Below are 17,314 nucleotides of genomic sequence, written 5' to 3' on the forward strand. Positions count from 1 at the left end.
TGTGCCAGTGGTGAGGGTGTGCCAGTGGTGAGGGTGTGCCAGTGGTGAGGGTGTGCCAGTGGTGAGGGTGTGCCAGTGGTGAGGGTGTGCCAGTGGTGAGGGTGTGCCAGTGGTGAGGGTGTGCCAGTGGTGAGAGTGTGCCAGTGGTGAGGGTGTGCCAGTGGTGAGGGTGCGCCAGTGGTGAGGGTGTGCCAGTGGTGAGGGTGTGCCAGTGGTGAGGGTGTGCCAGTGGTGAGGGGGTGTTGGCTGCACCTTTCTCACCCGTGTCAAATGGGAAATAATGGTAATTTGCTGTTTATTTTAGTTTCGTGGATGACGCGCGTAGTGCTAGAGCCGCCCCTGGATGCATACACTCTACCGACTACACCATGATGGCTCTCAAAAAGGAGCCGGTATAATGCGTGTGTCTGGAGAGTTCAGGAAGGAGAGTTCAATCCCATTGTATGATATCAATGTTTTCTTCCCATATACATCTCGTTCTTGTTATCTTATTTTGTATTTTTGTTCGTTTTTTTTTCTGGTGGAACTTAGAGAAAACATCGAAGTTTCAGGTTTGGTTCTGTAGAATATCGCGAGTCTCGATGTGTTGGTCTTAAGGTATCACACACACTTCAAGGAAGCAGTGGAGTGGAACTCTTTCACCCGGCCAGGATTCGAACCCAGTTCTTAGTGATATATGGCTTGCGCGTTCATGCAGCTTTCTCACATGTTAGACTCAGTGCGGCCCGTGCATGCGCCAGAATTTGATGTAAAACTGTACCCAAATGGATCCATGAGTGTCGTCGGGGGTTGGTCAGTCAGGGAGCTTAGTTAATAAGCGCCAAGACTGACCAATCCTTACAGACGATCATTGGTGCGGTGGTCACGGTACTGTGTACGTTTAGGGGTGATCCTGGACGGCATGGGTTCGAATCCTGGCCGGGTCAAAGAGTTCTTAGTGATATATGGCTTGCGCGTTCATGCAGCTTTCTCATATATATATATATATATATATATATATATATATATATATATATATATATATATATATATATATATATATATATATATATATATATATATATATATACATATATATTGATGGCAATGATGTTATTACCTTGAAATTCAAACCTGTTTTCAAGACATTTACACCAGTTTTAGCGTCTCATTATTTTGTTTCGTTTTTCTCTCGTCTCATGAACGAGGTGAACTCCACCTTGCAGCGAACGCAGTTTTATGAGAAAAAACCCAGAGGAACCGTAAAGAGGAGGTACGATATCCTTCATAGCCTGAAAATTGAAGGACTCGGGCTGTTATGCTAGTTTTTTTTAACATTTATTCTTGTATTTCTTGCACGAAGGATGTAGCTGTCTCTATATCATAATCGTCATCAAATCTCCGGTCGAAGGATAGCTACCGTTTTTTGATGACAGCGGCGCTCAAACGGACGCGCGGACTAGGCTTGTCCTCCACCTGCATGACTTGCTTATTGGGATAAATTTCAGTGTAACGGATAAAGCTGTTTGGCACGAGAGTACTTGTTGCTGCAACGGTGACAGGAAGCTACAGTGACCAGCGGTTATTGTGACCGAAGAACATAGTTACATTTACCCAAAGATCTCAGTGATACTCATTCTGCTTGGAGGAAATCAAACATATTTTCGGTTGCTGCAAGTGTGTGTGTGGTTCAGCTGCAGCTGTTGCAACAGCTGCAGCACTGGGTGCCACCACCCAGTAGCAGTGGCACCCCCCAACTAACGCCACCCCGCACTACTGGGTATCGAGTGAGGTGACTTTATGTGGAGACCAGACTCCCAGGGCAGGGGGTTAGGGGCTATTCATGCCCGTGCCACCTCTTGGGTGGTTTAATCTTTATCAATCAATCACCAGGGCAGGCGTCTTTGCTCGCTGGTCAGCCCAACACCTGCACTGATGCGGGTCTATGTAACAGTAACTTGTACTATATATATTTGCACTTCGTTATTTTAGAATCGAGTTTGATTTTTATTTGATTTTAAATGTCCTTTTATATTACGTGTAGCAGTTGCAGGGTGCTAAAGTTCTCTTTGTTTTATTAAATTAACTCTTGTTTTAATATTTTGTTTTTAGTTTAATCCTGTTTTTCCGTAATTACATTGAAATTAAATGCGGATTTTTGTTTTTTTGTGTTACTCAAAAAGTTCATAGGCTGGGTATATCCCACAAAACCTTTATTTAACGTATATATATATATATATATATATATATATATATATATATATATATATATATATATATATATATATATATATATATATATATCCTGAGGTTCCGGGTTCGATCCCGAGTGGAGGCCCAGACAAATGGGCAAAATGTTTCTTTCACCCTGATGCCCCTGTTACCTAGCAGTAAATAGGTACCTGGGAGTTAGACAGCTGCTACAGGCTGCTTCCTGGGGGATATGTAACAAAAAGGAGGCCTGATCGAGGACCGGGCCGCGAGGACGCTAAGCCCCGAAATCATCTCAAGATAACCTTATTTTATCTAAAATGTCATTACACAAAAAAGGGTTACAAACATTGGTTACATGCAGGGTACAAGACTACTTGTCACAAGTTGTAGAGCTCCTCCAGCTCCTCAGATGGCGGGCAGGAACCATGGATGCAGTGAGCATATCCTCTCTGGATCGCCACACTAAGGCGCTGAAAGAGAAAACTGGCGGCTCTAGGGTCTCTAATTGTTTCAAATAGCTTAGAACCCAGCCCCTTAAAAAAAAAAAAACTAGCAGCACTTTTACCCCAGGCACCAAGTGTCTCTGAGGCAATGGGGACAAAATTGTAATGAGTGATCTCTGTAATACGAGACTTGGCTATAATATTTTTTGTCTAGTGTAACATCAATTACGTGCCCCCCACCCCCCACCCCCCACCCCAGCCTTCACCTACGGTGACTGCTCCAGTTTTTATTGTCGGTTTCGAACTGGTTTGTTTCTTCATTCCTAGTTTTTTTCTTCCAAGTGATTGGCCTTGTTACTCTCGGGTCCTTGGGCGTGTCTTGTCCTCGTGGAGGTTTTTGCTGGTTAACAAGAAACAAAAATCTCGGAATACATGCACGTGCTTCTAGGTTTTAATTTTGAGTGTATTGCGTTTGTGTGATGTGTGTGTGTGTGTGTGTGTGTGTGTGTGTGTGTGTGTGTGTGTGTGTGTGTGTGTGTGTGTGTGTGTGTGTGTGTGTGTGTGTTTATGTGTGTGTGTGTGTGTGCGATGTGTGTGTGTGTGTGTGTGTGTGTGTGTGTGTGTGTGTGTGTGTGTGTGTGTGTGTGTGTGTGTGTGTGTGTGTGTGTGTGTGTTTGTGTGATGTGTGTGTGTGTGTGTGTGTGTGTGTGTGTGTGTGTGTGTGTGTGTGTGTGTGTGTGTGTGTGTGTGCGTGTGTGTGTGTATGTGTGTGTGTGTGTGTGCGTACTCACCTAATTCTGCTTGTGGGTATGAGCTTCGGCTCTTTCGTATAGCCTCTCGACCGTCAATCAACTGGTGTACAGATTCCTCAGCCTATTGGGCTCTATGACATCTACATTTGAAACTGTGTATGGAGTCAGCCTCCACCACATCATTGCCTTTTTGTTAACTACTTCATTTCCATTTGTTAACTACTCTAACACTAAAAAAAAATCTTTCTCATGTCTCAGTGGCTCATTTCCGTATCCAGTGAATTTTGTATATTGTCATCATGTCTCCACGAGCTCTTCTGTCTTTCAGTGATATTTAATTCACGTAGCCCTTCCTTCTAACTCATACCTCGTAGTTTTTTAACTTGTATTTTGAATATTTATAGACGCCACGCTGGAGCCGCATACTTTAGAATTGGTCTGACATGTGTGATATACCCGATTTTAAATGATTCGTTACACAAATTTCTGAAGGCACTTCTGGTGTTAGCCAGTCTTGCATATGCTGCTGATATCCTTTTAATTCCCGCGGGACCTATATCCTTCTTTCTGTCCGCTCCTTGGAGACTTTTATCTCTGATCCGGTACCTTGTCTCTGGCATCTTGTTCCTTCCACCTAGCTTCATTACTTTACACTTACTTGAGTTAAATTCTAGTAGCCATTTGTTAGACCATACTTTCAGTTTGTGCAGGTCATCTTGTAGCCTTTTGTTGTCTTCTGTCTTAATCCTTCTTATAAATTTTGTATCATCAGCAAACATTGAGAGAAATGAATCTGTACCCTCTGGAAGATCATTTACATATATGAGGAAGAGGATGGGTCCAAGAACTGAACCATATGAAGCTTCGCTGGTGACATCTCGCTACTCAGAGATGTCACTTCTCACAGTGACTGTTTTATCTTAAGTACTCTCTTATTCACTGAAGTACCATCCCTGTCACTCCTGCCTGCTTCTACAACTTATGTACTTGTCTCTTATGGAGTACCGTGTCAAAGGCAATTTTTGGCAATATGTAGTCTGCTCAATCTTCTCTTTTCCAATTTTTTGTCTCCTGGTCATATAATTGAAATAACCCTGTGAGGGCAAGATATAGCATCCTTGAACAGTGCTGATGGTAGGTTACAATGTTCCTGCTCTCCAAATATTCCAGGAACTTCTTCTTGCTCTATTGTGAATCTCTTGTTGAGTTCCTTGTAGACCTCATTGTCTTTCTCGGTAAATCTGTCTGCCCGCTATTCACAGTGTCAGTATTCACACCTGTTGCCTTCATCCTGATGTGGCTGTGAAGCAATTTGGGTTAGGTCTTTTCTTTATTTATTACGTTGTTTTTATTATCTCTGGTTCTCTTCTTACCTCTGAGTACCTCTCTGAGGTACTCAGAGTACCTCTTACCTCTGAGTACCTCTCTGAGGTACTCAGAGGTACCTCTGATATCTTTCTCTGTTCTCCGGTGTTTTTGTTACTCCTGCAGTTTCTTCGTGACCCTTGTACCTTGGGTAAAGTGCATTCCATTGAACCTAGTGCATTCCACTAAAATAAATGGAACCTAAGTGCATTCCATTAAACCAATTACGCGGTAATTGGTTCCACAAATCAACAACGTTGTTACCGAACCAGTATTTACCCATGTCTTTCCTAAATCTATACTTTTCCAGTTTAAATGCACTAGGATTTAAATTGGAAAATGGAAAGCATTAGACAGTGATGTGGTGGAGGCTGACTCCATACACAGTTTCAAATGTAGATATGATAGAGCCCAGTAGGCTCAGTAGAATCTGTACACCAGTTGATTGACAGTTGAGAGGCGGGACCAAAGAGCCAAAGCTCAACCTACCGCAAGCACACCTAGGTGAGTACACACACACACACTACATATTACCCCGTCACCTGAACACCTCTCACCAGGTGTACATAGACCCAGCCAGGAACCCCCCAGATTAGCTATGACGCCAAAGTAGAAATTCAAAATTCTTGCAGGATTCAAGTGGAGGTGCTGAGACGTCGCAGTCCTCGCCGTGGTTAACATGCAAGGACTGTCCTAACTCCAGACCTTAGTTCGAATCCCGGAAGCACTTTATAACTCCATTTATACGATACCAACCAATTTTGTGTCAGGCGTGACACGAACCCCTGTTACCTAGCAGTAAAATAGGTACCTGGGTGTTAGTCAGCTGTCACGGGCTGCTTCCTGGGGGTGGAGGCCTGGTCGAGGACTGGGCCGCGGGGGCACTAAAAAAGCCCCGAAATCATCTCCAGATAACCTCCAGATAACCCTTAACCGAGAGTTACGAGGGCCAAATCGCTTCCCATTCCGCCATGAGAGAATCCAGTGCTTGTAACTGGGATTACCTGCAGATAATCTCGCGGGTTGACCAAGCCAGAGCGAAGCGCCCGCCCCTCACTTTCTATCTAGTAACTACCTCTTCCGTTAACGAGCCGTGATAGTGCGGGTCCAGCCGGGCCCTCCTCCTCCTCCTCTCCCCTCACCCCGTGGGAGACGCCGTTGTGTAACACCTCAATTGTGGGTTGCCGCCGCTGCGGCCTCGCAACACCCGTGAGAACCTTGTGGATGACGTCTCGTTACGGAGGGACGGCGCCAGGTGACGTCATTACGGAGGGACGGCGCCAGGTGACGTCCTTACGGAGGGACGGCGCCCAGTGACGTCCTTACGGAGGGACGGCGCCCAGTGACGTCCTTACGGAGGGACGGCGCCCAGTGACGTCCTTACGGAGGGACAGCGCCCAGTGACGTCCTTACGGAGGGACGGCGCCCAGTGACGTCCTTACGGAGGGACGGCGCCCAGTGACGTCCTTACGGAGGGACGGCGCCCAGTGACGTCCTTACGGAGGGACGGCGCCCAGTGACGTCGTTACGGAGCCGAGTGACGTCATTACGGAGGGACGGCGCCCAGTGACGTCATTACGGAGGAACGGTGCCCAGTGACGTCATTACGGAGGGACGGCGCCCAGTGACGTCATTACGGAGGGACGGCGCCCAGTGACGTCGTTACGGAGCCGAGTGACGTCATTACGGAGGGACGGTGCCCAGTGACGTCATTACGGAGGGACGGCGCCCAGTGACGTCATTACGGAGGGACGGCGCCCAGTGACGTCATTACGGAGGGACGGCGCCCAGTGACGTCATTACGGAGGGACGGCGCCCAGTGACGTCGTTACGGAGCCGAGTGACGTCATTACGGAGGGACGGTGCCCAGTGACGTCATTACGGAGGGACGGCGCCCAGTGACGTCATTACGGAGGGACGGCGCCCAGTGACGTCGTTACGGAGCCGAGTAACGTCATTACGGAGGGACGGTGCCCAGTGACGTCATTACGGAGGGACGGTGCCCAGTGACGTCATTACGGAGGGACGGCGCCCAGTGACGTCATTACGGAGGGACGGTGCCCAGTGACGTCATTACGGAGGGACGGCGCCCAGTGACGTCATTACGGAGGGACGGTGCCCAGTGACGTCATTACGGAGGGACGGCGCCCAGTGACGTCATTACGGAGGGACGGCGTCCAGTGACGTCATTACGGAGCGACGGTGCCCAGTGACGTCATTACGGCGCAACGGCGCCCAGTGACGTCATTACGGCGGGACGGCGCCGAGTGACGTCATTACGGCGCAACGGCGCCCAGTGACGTCATTACGGAGCGACGGTGCCCAGTGACGTCATCGTCAAACACCACACACACACACACACACACACACACACACACACACACACACACACACACACACACACACACACACACACACACACACACACACCCATCATCAACACACATTAACATGGGTCCGGTGGGCTGCGTCGTCGACTCACGATCGAGGGTCTCCAGTTCGATCCCCGGGGGAGTTGAGATGCAGAGAGAGAGAGACCAAATAATTGGGCAAATTTTCTTTCACCTCATGAACCTTTTCACCCAGCAGTTGTAGGCAACGGTTATAGATTGCACCCGTCAAGATCAATCTACAATTGACAGTTTTTGGCTTATAATGGAGGATCTCTTTCACAAGTCAACGCTTCGTTGATTTGTGGACCCACTTGTCAGGCGACAGGTGGTTGTTTCAAGCGTAGGTTAGACACGTATATGAGTGAGTTTAGGAGGATATAAGTAGGAGCTGCCTCGTAGGGGCCCAATAGGTCTTCTGGTCTTTCCTTAATGCGTATGTTCTTATGGTATTATGAAGTGAATAATGTCTGGAAGTCTTATAATAAAGTCTTAAAGTGCATGAGAACAATGCTAGAGGTCATGAAGACAATGCTAGAGGTCATGAAGACAATGCTAGAGGTCATAAGACAATGCTAGAGGTCATGAAGACAATGCTAGAGGTCATAAGACAATGCTAGAGGTCATAAGACAATGCTAGAGGTCATGAAGACAATGCTAGAGGTCATGAAGACAATGCTAGAGGTCATAAGACAATGCTAGAGGTCATAAGACAATGCTAGAGGTCATGAAGACAATGCTAGAGGTCATGAAGACAATGCTAGAGGTCATAAGACAATGCTAGAGGTCATGAAGACAATGCTAGAGGTCATGAAGACAATGCTAGAGGTCATAAGACAATGCTAGAGGTCATGAAGACAATGCTAGAGGTCATAAGACAATGCTAGAGGTCATAAGACAATGCTAGAGGTCATGAAGACAATGCTAGAGGTCATGAAGACAATGCTAGAGGTCATAAGACAATGCTAGAGGTCATAAGACAATGCTAGAGGTCATGAAGACAATGCTAGAGGTCATAAGACAATGCTAGAGGTCATGAAGACAATGCTAGAGGTCATGAAGACAATACAAGAAACCCAAAGTGGGCTTCAGTGGAAGCCTTAGAACCCAGTAGAGGATTCAATAGAATCCCAGGTGACACTGCTGTTGACCATGTCGTGGTGTAGCGGTCTGGGGCGTAGGCTTGACAGCACCAAGTGTGAGGGTTCGAATCCTTCTCGTGGCGCCAACTGATTTCCTCATTGATACATATCTTGCGGTGGTTCCGGGGTTCAAGATCCCTGCGGCCCGGTCTCTGACCAAATCTCCTGGTTGGTGGTCTGGTCAACCAGGCTGTTGGACTGGCTGTTCGCAGCCTGACGTACGAGTCACAGCCTGGTTGATCACAGTTATTGGGATTTCATTGTGCAACACTAGCAATATTGCGAACAGCAGTTGCGATAAGATCAGCTTTTTAACACCAATTACGAACACCCGCACTATTACGAATAAAAGTTATCAACACCAGAAATATTACGAACACCGGTAATTGAGGTTATATACTTTGCGTGTTGTTAGTATGAGTGCGTCAGTAATTACCCAAAGAAGGCACCAAGCCGGGAAGGCTGTGATGTAGCACCAGGTTTATTTGAGTGCGTAGGAGGCCTTTGTGGGCGAGAACAGCGGTGGCTCCGTTGACAGTCCTTGGACGGGTGGGGTAGGGACGGCACCTGTGGAGGGGGTATACAGGCCTTGGCAGCAGCCGTGGCAGCAGCCGTGGAGGACCTTGTCAGGGCTGGCTGTAGAAGGTCTTGGCGAGCTCTCAACTAGGAAGAATTCCCGGCCACAGGGGGAACTCCCGGTCCAGACCTCTCACACCTCAACTCTCAACCCCCTCCTCATTCCTACTTTACACTCTCCATCCATCTTCTTCTCAATCTACTGCTGCTGCTGTTCCAACTAGACGCGGACACCGAACACAACTTACTCGGACCAGATAATGATTGACGTACAGTCAAGCGTTGCAGGACCTGGCAACGGGTCAGGTTCTGCAACGTGGGCGAGCATTTAACAGATTCATATTCACACAGTGGTGAACCATGGGTTGGTTCATGGTAGTGGTGGTTGGGTGGAAATTACCAGGACGTCCGTTCGAGCCCCGTCCTCTAGGATAGGAACATCAGATGCAGATGCAGAAGCATTCAAATATGACTTTAATATATCCTTCTGAGAAGGATGAGGACACGGTACAACTTGTAAAGCATCTAGGGTGTACACATCTGTGTTCCGCAGGTGTTCAGGGTGTACACATCTGTGTTCCGCAGGTGTTCAGGGTGTACACATCTGTGTTCCGCAGGTGTTCAGGGTGTACACATCTGTGTTCCGCAGGTGTTCAGGGTGTACACATCTGTGTTCCGCAGGTGTTCAGGGTGTACACATCTGTGTTCCACAGCTGTTCAGGGTGTACACATCTGTGTTCCACAGCTGCTCAGGGTGTACACATCTGTGTTCCGCAGGTGTTCAGGGGTGTACACATCTGTGTTCCACAGCTGCTCAGGGTGTACACACCTGTGTCCCCACCTCTCAGGTATACACAGGTGTCATGTGCTCTCGAAGTATACACGTGTCTCTAGTTTACCAAAGTATACACCCGTGTCCGCAGTTCTCATAGTATACATACATATCACTACCCCTTAGAGTATACACACTTGCCTCCCACCTCCAGTTGCCAGAGTATACACAGTGGGTATACCAGATCATACAAGTATACACACATACAGCAGAAGGACTCTCATTGTATGCATCAGGTCCCCTGTATTACATACGTGTTCTTTCTCATCTAACAATCAGGAATTCCGGGGTTCGAATCCCGGCAGGGACAGAAATGGCTGAGCGTATTTCCTATCACCTAATTCCTCTGTTCACCTAGCAGTAAATAGGTACCCCAGGAGTTAGTTAGCATTTTGTGGGGTTGCATCCTTGGGGGGGGGGGGGGTTGGAGGGGGTCAGTTCTTCGACTCTGGGGGAGGGGGGGGAACCTCGATTTAAGCCTAATGTATGTATATATACACCCTGGCTGCCTGTCCCCCGACAACATTCATTATGATCATGATACGGGAGATGTTACGCGAAGCTCCGAGCGAAACAGAATTGAATAGAATCCAGAATGAATAGCATCCAGTTCTGTTCAGAACTGAATAGAATCCACTTCTGTTCAGAACTGAATAGCATCCAGTTCTGTTCAGTTCGACTACTGTTGGAGAACAGCGGTGACGTTGAAGAACAGTGAACATTTCCTCCCAGGAGGAGAGAGGCGAGGTGGCGTCCTCTCCCACCAACGTCATGTGACAAACTCCCGCCACTCTGGTGATGACTTTTTAATGTGAAAGTCAACATGTAAAACGTATCTTACCGCAACCCTCCCCCCACCCCATTATATAGTGACGTCACAGGCAGCGCTGCCACCCGCAAGATTATGCACACTACTGGAAATAGTGTGCATACATGCATATATGTAATTGTACTTGTATAGTTTAAACTAACTTAATGCTAATCTTACACGACGTGTTTGCAACAACGACAGCAAACGGTAATTAAAATATTAAAAATCTATGTACACGCTCCCCTCGAAAGTGAGAGGGGCCCAGGTTCGAATCCTGGGCAAGTTGGGACAATTGGCAGCCGCTCCTCCCAATTACATGACCGTGTGTTCTGGTTACAAATGGCGCTAGATAACCTAACCGGTTCTGGTACCTGCCCCCAAAGATCTAAATTTAAAAGAAAACGGCAATCACGTACAAACGGGCACTGTTGAATAACGCCGAGAAGCAACAGCCGTTGTTATTGAAGACAACGGTAAGACGCCAGCCACAAGACCGTCGCTGGTAACCCCTGGGGTCTCCGAGACTCGAACTCGGGCCCTCAAGAGTACGAGACTGTTGTCCTGTCAACCAGGACATTTTCTGGACAAAAATTGACAATCAGGACAAATTGTCCTGTCATTTTCGGAGGCCACGGACGCACACAATAAAAAGGACTTATAACTTATACACACAAATTGAGATTTCCAACCTTGCGTGCAGCGCCACAGAGACACCTGGAGGCGCTTCATCCCCGAGGGGGGGGGGGGGGGGGAGGAGCACGACAGTCTCGCACTCTGCAGGCCCGAGTTCGAGTCTCCGATAATGCCAGTGAAGGAAAAGGCACCCAGTGGCACGGGAGCGAGGTCTGGTGCTGGGGGAAGCTGCTGAGAGCACCGAAGGAGTGGCACTCAGGCACTCCCAGTGGGGCCTCGCCCACTGAGGTGTGTCAGATGCGACGTCCCAGGATGGGTCGTGGGTCGCACTGGAGGCGGGAAGGGGGAGAGAGGGAGAGAGGGGAGGGAGAGGGAGAGAGGGAGGGAGAGAGGCTGAGAGCTCTTCCGGGTCCATATAAGCTCCTGGGGTCAGTCTAGCGCCTGACTTCTCAACTAATAGGTCGCGTTTTGTACGTTTAGGGTACTTAACCAACGTTACAGGTGCGGCCTACTATGGAAAGTATCGGCTCGCAAAATATCCACATTTTCTGTCAATTATTTATGTATTAATTATTATCTTCTACAGACGTGGCCACACATTTACAGTGCTAACCAGCATATATATATATATATATATATATATATATATATATATATATATATATATATATATATATATATATATATATATATATATATATATATATATATAATATACATTTTCGTCTGTCCTCTATGGACATAGTGAGAGATCTGTTAAACATATAGTTCAGGGATTTATTGAACAATCAACCACAGAAGGTGATTGTATAGTGCTTTTAAAATGCTAAGCTAACCTACATACGTAAACACATAGATGTGTGTATATCACGAAAATAAACACGTGATTAAGAATGTGACAATGTCAGACCACGGAGGAAAAATGAAACAGGAAATTTCCTTAAGTACTTTCGTATATTAAATACATCTTCAGAAGGTCAAAAATACATCTTCGACCTTCTGAAGATGTATTTAATATATGAAAGTACTTAAGGAAATTTCCTGTTTCATTTTTCCTCCGTGGTCTGACATTGTCAAACACATAAATACACAGATTTACGTCTGTCCTACATAAAGTGGTCGATGTGTCTTTTACATAGTGTCATTAATGTGCAATTTACAAAGTTGAAATGTAATTCTGATCAGCTTCTACATATACTTTATACACATACATATTATATTACGTGTGTATATTGCAATACACACGTAATACACTTGGTCTCAGATGTACTATACAAGGATGGTTAGGAAAGGTATTATTGGCAACATAAATATATAAACTATTCCGGTTATCTAAATTCATCACTATCACGACTATGACCAGAGATTTGTACGACTCTCACGACCACATAGTGAATACTACTGTGAGTACTTTCATTTTCCGAGGCCGGGCCGGCGTATCAGGCCACGATGGTCCGCAGCGCGCGGCGCAGACGCACCTGTGGTTGGTGAGGGGAGGGGGGGGGGAGTGAGGGGCCGCGACGCAGACGCACCTGTGGTTGGTCAGGGGGGGGGGGAGTGAGGGGCCCACGACAGGTATCAGGTGAGATACCTTATTTATTTATCCCAAGGCAGCCAGATCTATTTCCTATACGTCGTCTCAGCATCATATTTCACCCCCGTCTGTAGCCAGAAGCATCCATCATAGTCACACCCCCCAAAAAAATACCGAATTGTTGTGCACAAACACTTCCGCAACGTTACACATGGTTGTAAACACACACAAAAAACAATAAGGAAGGAAGTCAGGTTTCATGATAATCGCCCGGGCTGTGGGTGAGTGTGCCCGGCAGGACTTACATGTACCATCTATAGGCGCCCGGCAAGGTTGGTCAAGGCTGCCCAACCTGGAAACCCTTACAGCTTCCTGGCCAGGTTTTTATGTGACTCCGTACACTCCCTAACGCGTATATACGCAGGCCCCTTCACCTCTACCATTACGGCTGCTTCCAAATATATAATATTTTACTTTATTATAGAGTCAACGGCTTAGCAGGTTCTTCCTTTCAAGCTTAATAGTTCTTTCTTTTGTAAAGCTCGTCTGAAGCTTTAGTTGTATTGTTTTCCCGCAGAATATGATCCACAAATCGCTTTCCAATCAGGTCATCAACAGTTATTGCTGGGTGCACAGGGGCGGCAGAGGAACTCTTGCCCAAAAGCAACCGGCTCGTCCTCGTGTCACTTTGTACCAGAGGCGAGTTGGTGGAGGAGCCATGAACAACAGTTGTTCAAGGGGGGGGCCCCATACCCTTGTGAGGGGCCCCCATACCCTTGTGAGGGGCCCCCATACCCGTGTGAGGGGCCCCCATACCCGTGTGAGGGGCCCCCATACCCTTGTGAGGGGCCCCCATACCCGTGTGAGGGGCCCCCATACCCTTGTGAGGGGCCCCCATACCCTTGTGAGGGGCCCCCATACCCTTGTGAGGGGCCCCCATACCCTTGTGAGAGCCCCCATACCCTTGCAAGGGCCCCCATACCCTTGTGAGGGGCCCCCATACCCTTGTGAGGGGCCCCCATACCCGTGTGAGGGGCCCCCATTCCCTTGCAAGGGCCCCCATACCCTTGTGAGGGACCGGTGGGGGGAAGCACCACACATTATGGGTCCAGGAAATAGACCTCCGATGGTCTTTTTAAGCCGAGGAATTTATGTGTATTGAAGAATGTTGGGTGTAACCTCCCCCCCCCCCCCGGGTTCCGTAGTGTGTAAATGGTGATGTGGGGAGTGTAAATAGTGATGTGGGGAGTGTAAATAGTGATGATGTAAATAGTGATGTGGGACGTGTAAATAGTGATGATGTAAATAGTGATGCGGGGCATGTAAATAGTGATGTATGGCGTGTAAATAGTGATGTGGGGCGTGTAAATGGTGATGTGGAGCGTGTAAATAGTGATGTAGGGCGTGTAAATAATGATGTAGGGCGTGTAAATAGTGATGTAGGGAGTGTAAATAGTGATGTGGGGCGTGTAAATAGTGATATGGGGCGTGTAAATAGTGATGTGGAGGTGTAAATAGTGATGTGGAGCTTGCAAATAGTGATGGAAAGCGTGTAAATAGTGATGTAGGGAGTGTAAATAGTGATGTAAAGCGTGTAAATAATGGTGTAGGATGTGTAAATAGTGATGAAAGTAGTGTAAATGGTGATGTAGAGCGTGTAAATAGTGATGTAGAACGTGTAAATAGCGATGTAGGGCGTGTAAATAGTGATGTGGGGCGTGTAAATAATGATGTAGTTACACTCTAACTCCCAAGGTTACAGTCAGTTCCTCTGAAGGTCTGGTGCTGGTCAGCTCAGTCACTGTACTAGGCACCGAACACTGTACCAGGCATTGAGAATAGTACCTGGCACTAAGCACTGTACCAGGCACTGAGTACAGTACCTGGCACTAAGCACAGTACCAGTCACTGGACACTGTACCAGGCACTGAGCACTGTACCAGGCACTGAGCACTGTACCTGGTACTAAGCACTGTACCAGGCACTGAGCACAGTACCAGGCACTGAGTACAGTACCAGGCACTGAACACTGTACCAGGCACTGAGTGCAGTACCAGGCACTGAACACAGTACCAGGCACTGAGTGCAGTACCAGGCACTGAACACTGTACCAGGCACTGAACACAGTACCAGGCACTGAACACAGAACCACGCACTGAACACAGTACCAGGCACTGAGCACTGTACCAGGCACTGAACACTGTACCAGGCACTGAACACAGAACCAGGCACTAAACACAGTACCAGGCACTGAGCACTGTACCAGGCACTGAACACAGAACCAGGCACTGAACACAGAACCAGGCACTGAACACAGTACCAGACACTGAGCACAGTACCAGACACTGAACACAGTACCAGGTACTGAGCAGTCAGCTTGAGAAAGACCCCAGGGACTGTTTAAAAAAAAACTATAAAATAGGTCCCCGATGGTTCCCTATTTCATAGTTTTCTTGCAACTTATAATAATCAAGAAATTGGGCGGTGGGGTTAAAGTTAATTTATATTATCTTGAGAGGTATAACCTAGGTTATACCTCTAGGTTATACTAGGTTATACGTGTATAATCTAGGTTATACGCGTGCAGCTCCACCACTCTATGGAGGAGTGCACTAGTTTAGTGGTACAGGTTTATTAAGGGCTCTTGTTGTGGATTTATTAAGGGCTGTTGTGGTTTAACTAAGGGCTGTTGTGGTTTAACTAAGGGCTGTTGTGGTTTTATTAAGGGCTGTTGTGGTTTAACTAAGGGCTGTTGTGGTTTAACTAAGGGCTGTTGTGGTTTTATTAAGGGCTGTTGTGGTTTAACTAAGGGCTGTTGTGGTTTAACTAAGGGCTGTTGTGGTTTAACTAAGGGCTGTTGTGGTTTTATTAAGGGCTGTTGTTGTGGTTTTATTAAGGGCTGTTGTGGTTTTATTAAGGGCTGTTGTTGTGGTTTTATTAAGGGCTGTTGTGGTTTAACTAAGGGCTGTTGTGGTTTAACTAAGGGCTGTTGTGGTTTAACTAAGGGCTGTTGTGGTTTTATTAAGGGCTGTTGTTGTGGTTTTATTAAGGGCTGTTGTGGTTTAACTAAGGGCTGTTGTGGTTTAACTAAGGGCTGTTGTGGTTTAACTAAGGGCTGTTGTGGTTTAACTAAGGGCTGTTGTGGTTTTATTAAGGGCTGTTGTGGTTTAACTAAGGGCTGTTGTGGTTTAACTAAGGGCTGTTGTGGTTTAACTAGGGGCTGTTGTGGTTTTATTAAGGGCTGTTGTGGTTTAACTAAGGGCTGTTGTGGTTTTACTAAGGGCTGTTGTTGTGGTTTAACTAAGGGCTGTTGTGGTTTAACTAAGGGCTGTTGTGGTTTAACTAAGGGCTGTTGTGGTTTAACTAAGGGCTGTTGTGGTTTAACTAAGGGCTGTTGTGGTTTAACTAAGGGCTGTTGTGGTTTTATTAAGGGCTGTTGTGGTTTAACTAAGGGCTGTTGTGGTTTAACTAGGGGCTGTTGTGGTTTAACTAAGGGCTGTTGTGGTTTAACTAGGGGCTGTTGTGGTTTTATTAAGGGCTGTTGTGGTTTAACTAGGGGCTGTTGTGGTTTTATTAAGGGCTGTTGTGGTTTTATTAAGAGCTGTTGTGGTTTAACTAAGGGCTGTTGTGGTTTAACTAAGGGCTGTTGCGGTTTAACTAAGGGCTGTTGTGGTTTAACTAAGGGCTGTTGTGGTTTAACTAAGGGCTGTTGTGGTTTAACTAGGGGCTGTTGTGGTTTTATTAAGGGCTGTTGTGGTTTTATTAAGAGCTGTTGTGGTTTAACTAAGGGCTGTTGTGGTTTAACTAGGGGCTGTTGTGGTTTTATTAAGGGCTGTTGTGGTTTAACTAAGGGCTGTTGTGGTTTAACTAAGGGCTGTTGCGGTTTAACTAAGGGCTGTTGTGGTTTTATTAAGGGCTGTTGTGGTTTTATTAAGGGCTGTTGTGGTTTAACTAAGGGCTGTTGTGGTTTAACTAAGGGATGTTGTGGTTTTATTAAGAGCTGTTGTGGTTTAACTAAGGGCTGTTGTGGTTTAACTAAGGGCTGTTGTGGTTTTATTAAGGGCTGTTGTGGTTTTATTAAGGGCTGTTGTGGTTTAACTAAGGGCTGTTGTGGTTTAACTAAGGGATGTTATGGTTTTATTAAGGGCTGTTGTGGTTTTATTAAGAGCTGTTGTGGTTTAACTAAGGGCTGTTGTGGTTTTATTAAGGGCTGTTGTGGTTTTATTAAGGGCTGTTGTGGTTTAACTAAGGGCTGTTGTGGTTTAACTAAGGGCTGTTGTGGTTTTATTAAGGGCTGTTGTGGTTTTATTAAGGGCTGTTGTGGTTTAACTAAGGGCTGTTGTGGTTTAACTAAGGGCTGTTGTGGTTTAACTAAGGGCTGTTGTGGTTTAACTAAGGGCTGTTGTGGTTTAACTAAGGGATGTTGTGGTTTTATTAAGGGCTGTTGTGGTTTTATTAAGGGCTGTTGTTGTGGTTTAACTAAGGGCTGTTGTTGTGGTTTAACTAAGGGCTGTTGTTGTGGGTTTTATTAAGGGCTGTTGTTGTATTTTTACTAAGGGCTGTTGTTGTATTTTTACTAAGGGCTGTTGTTGTGGTTCTACAAAATATTAAGACGGTCACGTGGCTTTCCATATTTACCAAGT

The 17,314-nt window shown here is 46.6% G+C and overlaps 1 protein-coding gene across 3 annotated transcripts in view; it reads right to left on the reverse strand.

The window, feature by feature from the left end:
* Positions 1 to 17,314, reverse strand: part of LOC123768665 (uncharacterized) — a 75,371-nt gene that overhangs the window by 15,533 nt on the left and 42,524 nt on the right. The gene's annotated exons all lie outside the window — the stretch shown is intronic.

The sequence above is a fragment of the Procambarus clarkii genome, chromosome 1 (genome assembly GCF_040958095.1).
Source record: "Procambarus clarkii isolate CNS0578487 chromosome 1, FALCON_Pclarkii_2.0, whole genome shotgun sequence".
Taxonomy (NCBI): Eukaryota; Metazoa; Arthropoda; class Malacostraca; order Decapoda; family Cambaridae; genus Procambarus; species Procambarus clarkii.